Below are 9,050 nucleotides of genomic sequence, written 5' to 3' on the forward strand. Positions count from 1 at the left end.
GAAGGGTCAGGGGAGAGCTGTATTCAGTAATAAGTATGCCAAGTTTCTGCAGGAAATGAATGTGCTGAGATGCTCATGTCACATATCCCAATCCTGGGATTTGGGCTGTGTGTGCTGGGAATTGGACCTGGCCTTTTCTCCCAGCCTTGGTGGTCTGAGGACTTCAGGACTTAAGAGCTACATGGAGGTCCATCTAACCTCACCCCCTGTTCCAGCTGTGACCTACACCAGATGCCCAGGGAAGAGTATAAAATGAGGCTGGCACTTTGCAACTGTTTCCCTTGGCACCCTCCCATCCCACAGTGATTTCTGAATGTGTGATGGTATCTTTGTGTTTAATAGCTCTTGATGCTATTCGAGCTGGAGTGGGCTAGACTAGCTGGGGTGTTGCTGTGCCCCAGAACTGAACTGGGAAAGGTGAAGGTGTGAGATGAAAGTATTGCATATCTGAGCTGAACGCGGTGGCCGACCTTTTTGCCTAGCAAGGGTGAAGTCCTGGGCTTGTCAAGTTTCCCTCTTCATTTTAGTGGGATTAGGATGTCACCTGCACCTGTCTTTGAGCACGGCACAGTGCAAATTTGAAACTGGGTGTACTGCTGGAGTTGTGCAGAGACTTCCATGTCAAGCTAAAAGTCACAAATGCTAACCTTCACCCCAAATTTAATATGGACAAATGGAACCCCTTCAGCTGTCCCTATCCTAAATAGTTGGCCAAACTTCTGTCTGGATTTTAGGAATATAAGCATAAACCTGCTTCTAGTTTGCAGCTGTGATTTTACTGTTTTTAGTAGCCTTGCATCAGACACCAGTTTAGCCATAGGATTTTATAGCACTCTGAGAATCACTTTGAATTAATACAAATACAAATGTGTTCGAAGCAATCAAACACCATGTATTCCCTTTCCCCCCCTCTCTCATCAGCTAAGATATCTCTGTAGAGGAGCTGACAGCTGTTGTCTGCCGCATTTGTCATTCTGCCCTGTCGTCCTGCCCACAGCAGCAAAATAAAGAACTTGTTAGTCCTCTCTTTGTGATCAAGATATAAGCAGCCAATTGATTTTCCTCCTTCTTCTCATTAGTGAGCTCTGACACTTAATAAAACATGTATTTCCTCTCTCAGAGTAAGCAAAACACTCAGACAGTGCCTGTCAGAGAGACCTGGGAGTTGGGATTCATCTTTATGGAAAATCAATAGCTGAAACAGAAAAATTGGCAGAACCCAAATTAAAAGTCGCTGCCAATTTCTGTCTTCATATTTCACGTCTACTGCATTTATGAAATAGTAATTTGCTGCAAAGGAAACCATCGTAGGACTAGGGAGGATGATGGACTGCATGATTTGTAAGTATATGGGTCTTCCTCTACTGTTTTCAGATATGGGGTAACTAGGACTTCTTGGGTGATGGTGGATGTCAGGGAAGTGTCCTTCCTCCCAACACACTTCCTTAGAAATAATTTTTCTAAGGGAACTGGTGGGGAAACAGCTCTTCTGGGATGCACAAGCCCCAGCTGGACCAGGGCAGGAAGGAGTTAATCGTGCATCCCAAAGACAGCAATTACCCCCCAACTCATTACACCTGCTGCTAAGGGCCACCTGGGAAGGAGCCTTGCAGCCCTGTGAGAGGGCCATGGGCTGCGCTGGGGTCTGGGGTGGTTGTTTGCCTACAGCAAATTTTTGCACCTGATGAAGTTTGTGGGTTCAGTGGCTTCTCTGGGACAAAAATCTCCCCTGGTCTGGACCAGCCCTGACTTGGGGTCCAGCTGTGGGATCTTTTGTGTGCAGGGCTGGCTGCTTGGGGTTTCCTCAGGTAAAGGAAGCCTTGAACTATTAGCTAGTGTTTCCTGGAGTACTGAGCATTGGATGGCTGGACAGGCTGCGTGCTTCTGTGGCACCGAAGGGCGTCCCGGGGAAGACTGGCCCTCCTTTCCACAGCAGTGATGTTGATCTGGATACTCAGGCACTTGTGCTGGGTGGGAGAGATGAGAGCTGTCCCGAGCTGCAGGCTGCAGCAAAGGTTGGTTTACAGCTGATCTAGCTCAGGAAGATGAAGCAGGGTCATGGAAACTGATTTATCTTGCTGGAAGCCCATCAAAAGCCTGTTCTGATATCCTCATGCTGGCCTGCAGTTTGTAAGATAGATGTCCTTGAGCACAAGCTCAAGGCAGGTTCTATCATGTCCCCAGATCCCAAGAGATGGCCGTGAAAGTCTCAGAAGGGTTTGGGCTTGCTTAGGTGTAAGGCAAAGAGCGAAGTCGGGAAGTGGGAAACAGCCTGTGCCCCGCAGAGCACGCAGGCACGCGGTGTCCCTGCAGGGCTGTGTCTCCGCGTCGCCGGTGGAAGGTGCCTGCTCTCTCCAAGGCACAAAAGCAGCTCTGAGGTTTGAGCATTCATCCCGCTGGGAACGGGGTGACCTGGACGCTAACACCACCGGGCAGCGTTGGAGCCTGCTTCGTGTAATTTATCGCCGGCTGGGCTTGCTTGTTCTCTCTTCCATCTCCTGAGGCTGGCACGTTAATCTACAGCGCCAACGCGCTCGATAAATCTACCCAAAGCGTCCATTCCCACGGAGGCCTCCAAGCGACGGCAGAGGGCTGCAAAGCCCCCAGGTCACCAGCTGCGCAGCGAGGGGGGCGTTTATGTGCTGTTCATCGAAGGGCCCGGTGATTTTTGGAACACTTGTCTGTTCCTTCCGAGGACCCCCGTTTCGGGGCGTTTCTGTGCTACAAGGAGGAACTGAAGCCCCCAGTAACACAACCGCTGCTTGAGATAGCGGAAGAGCAAAGCGTTGAACTGGACTTCCAGCTCGGTGCCCCTCACCAATTTCCAGAAGGCTTTTCGGGCCCCAGAGCTGTGGCTGCTGTGCGCAGTCGGGGTGCGGGGGGCTGGCGAGGGGCCCTGGGGCTGCGGCGCGCGAGGTCGGCGCTCCAGGACTGCCGAAAGCCTCCGGCCCCGTCGCCAGGCCCGGGGGGGGGAGAAGTCGTGCCTGTGTCAGCTCATCCATCCCTGCCGCTCGCAGGCTGCTCCTGGGGGAAGCGCGGGCCTTGGCAGCGCTAAGTGGGGTTGGAGGCGGATGCAGTTCTGGAGAACAAGATTCCCTTGCAAAACCTTCAAAAAAAAAAAAAAATTAAACAAGCTTTTCAGCCAAAAACTTTAAAGATCTCGTCTCTGGCAGAGGGAATAAGGTCTTAATTCCCTCCCTTGCTGCTTGCCTCCCGGTGTGTCTCATCGCAAGTGTTTAATCCCCAGAGGAGAGCGGGCCATTAATTCTGCCAGGAAATGAACTGGAGATGAGAGGCGTCTTTTGTCCGCGGGGCCGAGATCGACCTGCCACGGGCTCGCGTGGGGTCGGTGCCGGCGATGGCTGCAGCTGAGGGCGCCGGGAAGGGGCGGCAGAGCATCGCTGCGGCACGAAGAGCCCGGGCTGAGTCATCTCCCGGCTAACTGGGAGCGCGTGGGCTTGCCGCAGCTTTCGCCTGTTCATCCTCTGCCTTCCTGGAGCCTGACGCTGGGTAGAAGAGTTATTCATCAACGTGGAGAGGAGCAGAGATGAATGTCCTGTGCCATAAAACAGGCCTTGCTCCCCTCCTACCTGCTGGATCGGCTCGTGCCTCCGGCCGGTGCGGTGCAGCAAGGACTGCTTAAGCGGCTGCTGCTTGGGGAGCTCGAGAGAGAGAAAAGCTTAAAGAAATACAGCCGTGTGCTCTGCACCGAGTGACTTTTAATACTCTAGCTTTGAAATGCAATGTCAGGGCCTCTGTGAAGAGGAGGCTCTTGAAAACGCTTCCCCCGCTTGTGTCGGTGCCGGTCCGGGGCGAGGGGGAGCGAAGCCGGGGGCAGCGTCTCCCCGCTGCTCTCCAACGTTGAATCCCGCCGGGGCGGGAGGCTGGCGCTTGCGGCACCGGCACCGGGGACGATGCCTGGCCCCGTGTCCTGGGCGGCTCCCGCGGGGCTTGTTGCCATCACCTGTCCCAGCAGCGCCCCGCTGGGCTCTGCCCACCACCGCCTTTGCCGTGTGCCAGGCGTTCCGGGTGCACGTGTCCTCTCCGGGTCTGCAGGCGGCACGCGGTGGGGAAGGCGGCTGCTGGTGGCTCCGCTCCTGAAGCGAAGGGGGAAGCTGGGGTATTTTTGTCAGCTATCAAGTACTTGAAGTGTCGCTGCGGAGTTTAGCAGCCCTCTTTGCATATGAAATAGGAGCTCTCCAGGGAGCAAACCCGGAGTGAAACGTTTCTCCTGGTGACTGACTGACACCAAACTCTCTCTGCTAATGATCTTAAAAGCTTTGCAGCTCTCCACGCGCTCTGCGGTCACCTGCCCTTCCCGGCTTCTTGCAGGCGAGCAACCCCGCAGCACGCAGAGGACCCGGCCTGGGCTCCCAGCCCCGGCGCCACCGGTTTCGTCTTCACCATGTCTGCAGGGGCCGAGCTGGCGGCACCGGGGCCATGAGAGCCCAGCTCACTCACGGAGGATGCTACGGCATTGTTCCAGCTGCAGGGAAGTGAAAGGTGCTGTGAAATCCCCCTGCCTAGAGGCTGGCAAAATAATCCATGTTACTAGTGTAGCTTAAAACAGAGTGAGAAAATAGGAGCAAAAAGAGCCTTCTCGGAGGTGCAGCAGGATCTGTGCTGGGGAGTTTGCTGGCGTGTTTGGGGAGAGCGAGCGGGACGCGTCCCCAAGCCGCAGTGTCACGCAGCATCGCTGCAAGCTAAGGCCAAAGCTACGTCTCCTGGCAAAGCCTTCGCTGCTGCGTCCGCTCCTGACCCGTCTCCGGCGGGACACAAGAAACCTGCGCCCAGGCTGGGCTGTGGCGGCTCCGCATGCCCCCCCCCCCCACCGCCCCCAGGGCCGGGCTCCCACGCGGACCAGCGCGTTGCAGCGTCCGTGTGGGCCTGACGTGGGCGATGAGCAGCCCGGGACCAGCCCGCGAGCGCGTCCTGCTGATCCGCCCCACGCTCGCGCAGCAGCGGGGAGCTCAGCGCCGCGGAGCTTTGGTCTCGCTGTCGGCACGGTTTTGCTCCTCTAGCCTGGACCAGCCTGGGAGCATTGAAGCCGTTTCGGGAGTGATGCTAACGGAGTGTTTCAGAGCCTGGTGTTTGGAGACGGGGTGCGAAGCTGCCGCTGGACCGGCGGGTGCTGCACCTGTGGAGGCAGCGAGGGTTTCCAGCAGTCTGAGACGGTGATGTTGCATCTGCAGTGGAGAAGGAGGAATGACGAGCCAAAGAGGGAAGAAAAGAGATGGGGAGAGTCCTCTGGGCACCTCCTAAAAGCAGCCCGGCTCCGGTCTCGCCCCGGATGGGGAGCACCGAGACGGTGCCCCAGGCAGGTGGCGCGAGGAGCTCCGCAAGCAGGTTTATTTCCTTTGGGCTTTTCTGGCACCGTCTTGTTTTTTCCTGATGTTTCCGCAGCCAGGCAGTGCAGGGAGATGCGGAATGCAATCAGCCCTGCCGGCAGCGCCGTGTCCCCAGGGAATGGCGAGCGCAGGCTCGGGAGGCAGCCTCTGGGTGCTGTGCCGAGCGTCCCTGCTGCTGCGGCCCCGTGGTGGAGCCAGCCGGGCGGCACCCGCTTGGCAGCCGCAGGCACCGCACGTGGACGATGCCCTCGGCCCCGGGATGTGCGGGGGAGCGCTGGCCCCTCACGTCGAGGCCCCGCGGGGCTGAATGGATCCGTTCGCGGTCCCTGTTGTGAGCAATTAGGGAGCACAAAGGAGACGGGCTGCGCCGGGGAGCCAGCGGCAGCGGGGGGAGCGGGCAGGAGGACTTGCCGCCCGGCACGTCCGAGCGCCGCCGGCGGGTGACGTGAGGCCGGGGCCGTTACGCAAGGGCTGGCGCGCGGTGGCTGACCCGCATCGCCGCGAGCCGCCGAGGCCTCTGCACCCCTGCGGCTCCGTGCCCCCAGGAGCCCCACACTGGGCTGCTGCTGCTCCCGGCTTGCGCGTCCGACAGCTTGTGCAAAGGGAGAAAATACTTGTGACCGCGAAGGCGGTAATTCCCTTCCCGGGGTATTTCCCTTGCTGGGTTTGCCGGCTGCCTGCGGGCCAGCGGCACCCGGACCTCGCGGCTGGCCGGGCGAGAGGCGGCTCGTTGCAGGGTCCACGGCCTCAGCCAGGGCGGCAGAGGAGATGCCCCGAGATGCCGTGGCATCCCGGGACACCCACTGGCCCCAGCCCCGGCTCAGTGCCGGTGCAGCCTGGCCGGACGGGTCCTTCGGGATGGAGCTGGTGACACTTTAGGGACCTTGGTCTAAGGTGCAGCCATTGCTGGGGCTCAGTCAGGGCAGAAGACGTGACCACACCATCAAGGGGGATGTGCAAAGGTGGCTGGGACAGTGCAAACCTTTTCCTGTCCTTCCTGGAAAAATCAGACATCTGCTTTCCCCCGGCTGGGCTGGGCTGGGCTGTCCCTCCCCAGGCTTTATTTAAGCTCAAGCTGCGAAACATGTGTTTCTTGTTAGTCCTGCCCCAGGAAAGGGAGAGAATTAAATTTTAGCCACTTTATGTTGCCTTTTCATACGGTAGCCGAAAGCCGGCTGCTGGCCCAGCAGGTCTTGGCGGCGTCTGGCTAAAAGCACGGTCGAGTCACGCGCCGGCGTCTCCCGTCCCTCATCTCCAGGCCGCAGCGGGGGCGAGCGGAGCCGCGCGGAGCCTGGGGCAAATGGAGCAGCTCTTGGAAGCTCCCTCCCAGCGGGGCCCAGTTTGGCCCCTGCCATCCCGCTGGGGCGGCTCCCTTGCTAGTCCTGAAGCCGGCGGCCGGAGGGCGTCCGGGGAGCGCGGCGCCGGGGTCGCGCGGGGCCGCTGGATTAGCTCCGCTGCCGCTGAGCCTCGAGCCGCCGCTTTCTGCGGCGCAGAATAGAAACGGCTCCCCGGGGCTTCGCACGCAGATGTAGGGCAGGAGCAGCGCCGGCCCCCGAGCTGCTTTCGGAGATGCCCTGCTTAGGCCATAACTAGCCCCCGGTGTCCCTGCAGCCTCCCGGGGGGGATGATTAGGGCACGAGCTCGTTTGCGCCTGCTCCCCGGAGCTGCCACGGCAGCAGCTGTGCCGGGGCCGCGGGCAGCGTTGGCATTGCCAGCCCCCAGTGCCCTCGGAGCAAGGCCAAGCCCGGCTGGCGCCAGGCCGTCCCCGCTCCGGCCGCCTACGAGCGGCGGGTTGGCGTTCCCGCGGGGAAGCAGGATTGTGCTCGGCGCAGTGATGCTGCGAGGCTTCGTGGCTCAACTCTTCCCTTGGAGCAAATCCCAGCCCGAAACACGACCTGAGGTGAGGAATCCTAAACTCCCTGCAGTCAGGGCTGGTGGCGGCTCTGGTGACCAGCGCCGCGGCTCAGCGCCGGCTCGCGGCCGAGGCCAGGGACCGGCCGCCTGCTCCGGGTGCGGAGGGCGCAGGCTCCCCGGCCGTGTCCACGGCCCATCCGCTCGCGGCCCGCAGCCTCCCAGCCCCTTCCCTACCCGTCCGGAGCCGAGGGGTGTTCAGGCTCCCATGAGCCACGGCTGGGGCCTCTTTCCCGTGGCCCCTTCTCTGCCGCAGCCCCATCTGCGAGGAGCCCCCCGGAGCCCCCGACCCGCTCCCCAGCCCCTGCTGCCCTCGGAGGGGGGGGGCTCAGCGACCCCCCTTTCCCTGCAAACGTGCTGCCGGCAGGAAGGCTGAGAACAAACGCACAAAACTCATGTTTCGAATCGCGTGTGGCTTTTCAACCCCATCTCAAATAGCTTTATTCACGCAAACGTCTCTTAATTTACAAAGCCTCTGCCACTCATACACACCAGGGCATCCACAGTGTTCAAAGAACTTAAATAGAGTCTCATACCAACCCGAGTAAACCAAGTACAAAAAATATTTATATAAAGTTGTTCACACATAGGTCCTAGATTACCAGCTTCTGTGCAAAAAAAAAAGAAAAATACAGATTTATTTACTAATATCATTATCTTTAGTTCAGAGTCTGGGTTTAAGCCTTCTGCTCTTGCTAGTGCAGCATGGGGGGGGGGGGCTGCAGCGAGGCAGGGAGCCGGGCTGTGGGGGGGGCACAGGCGAAGCCACACGTGGGCTGGAGGGTGGCATGAGCTGAAACACCTGCAGGGACCCGCTCACCCCGGCAGAGCTGCTGCAGCCTTGTGCATCAGGGAGCTGAAGGGCCAGGGCGGCGCGGGGGGCTGCTGCGGGGGGAGGCGGCGCGGGGACGGGGAGGCCAAGCACTCCCTGACGGCCGCGGCGAGCTGTTACAGCTCCTCTGCCCTAACGTCACCCCCTCGGACAGACTGCAGCGGAATGGGATTTGTCACGTTGCCATCGGAAGAGACCAGCTCGTTGCGTTTCCCTTCCAGCCGTCCCCACCGCCCGGACGCCCTGCTCCGACGTGTGAAACGCTCTTGGACAGGGCCATTCGCACGCCGCCCGGCCACCGGCAGCGCGTCGGGGAGCTGCCCACCCGGCTCTCCCCCCTGCCGGCGAGGGCCCCGGCCGCAGGGCTGCCGGCTCCCGCGGCGGGTCCAGGAGGACCGGTGCAGCGCGGGGAGCAGGCAGCCTTGCCAGGGAGGCCGGAGCACGAGCGGTGTTTGCAGGGCAGAGGGAACGAACGGCTGCACCTCGGCGCCAAATCGCTCGCTTTGTTTAGCTACACAAGCCCGTGTTGCTGAGCAGGGCAGAACCGCAGGCTCCGGCTTCCAGGCGCTGCTACTCTGCCAAATCTTAAACCTGTATCGTGCGAGCGAAAGGCTGGGGGTTGCGAGGAGCCCGGGCAAAGCGACGCCGCGTGCAGCAGGCAGCCCGCGGCGAGCGCGGCCGGAGGCTCCGCAGCACAGCCCCCTTCCCCTCCGCTGCCGGCGTCCCGCGGCCTCCCTGCAGCAGCGGCTCGGGAAAGGGCTCCGGAGCAGCTGGGCAGCGAGGAGGGCAGCGGGGACCGGGCGCACCGCTCGCCCCACGGCAGCTGTAGTGCGAGCAGGCTTCGGCAGCGCGTCTCCCTGCTCTCACGACCTGCGGAAAGTAAAGGCGAAACACGTCCCGGTTTGGGCCCTGAAGCAGTTGCCCCACGGCGCTCACCAGGCTTAAACCCAGACTCGGTA

The sequence above is a fragment of the Apteryx mantelli genome, chromosome 18, assembly GCF_036417845.1.
Source record: "Apteryx mantelli isolate bAptMan1 chromosome 18, bAptMan1.hap1, whole genome shotgun sequence".
Classification (NCBI taxonomy): Eukaryota; Metazoa; Chordata; class Aves; order Apterygiformes; family Apterygidae; genus Apteryx; species Apteryx mantelli.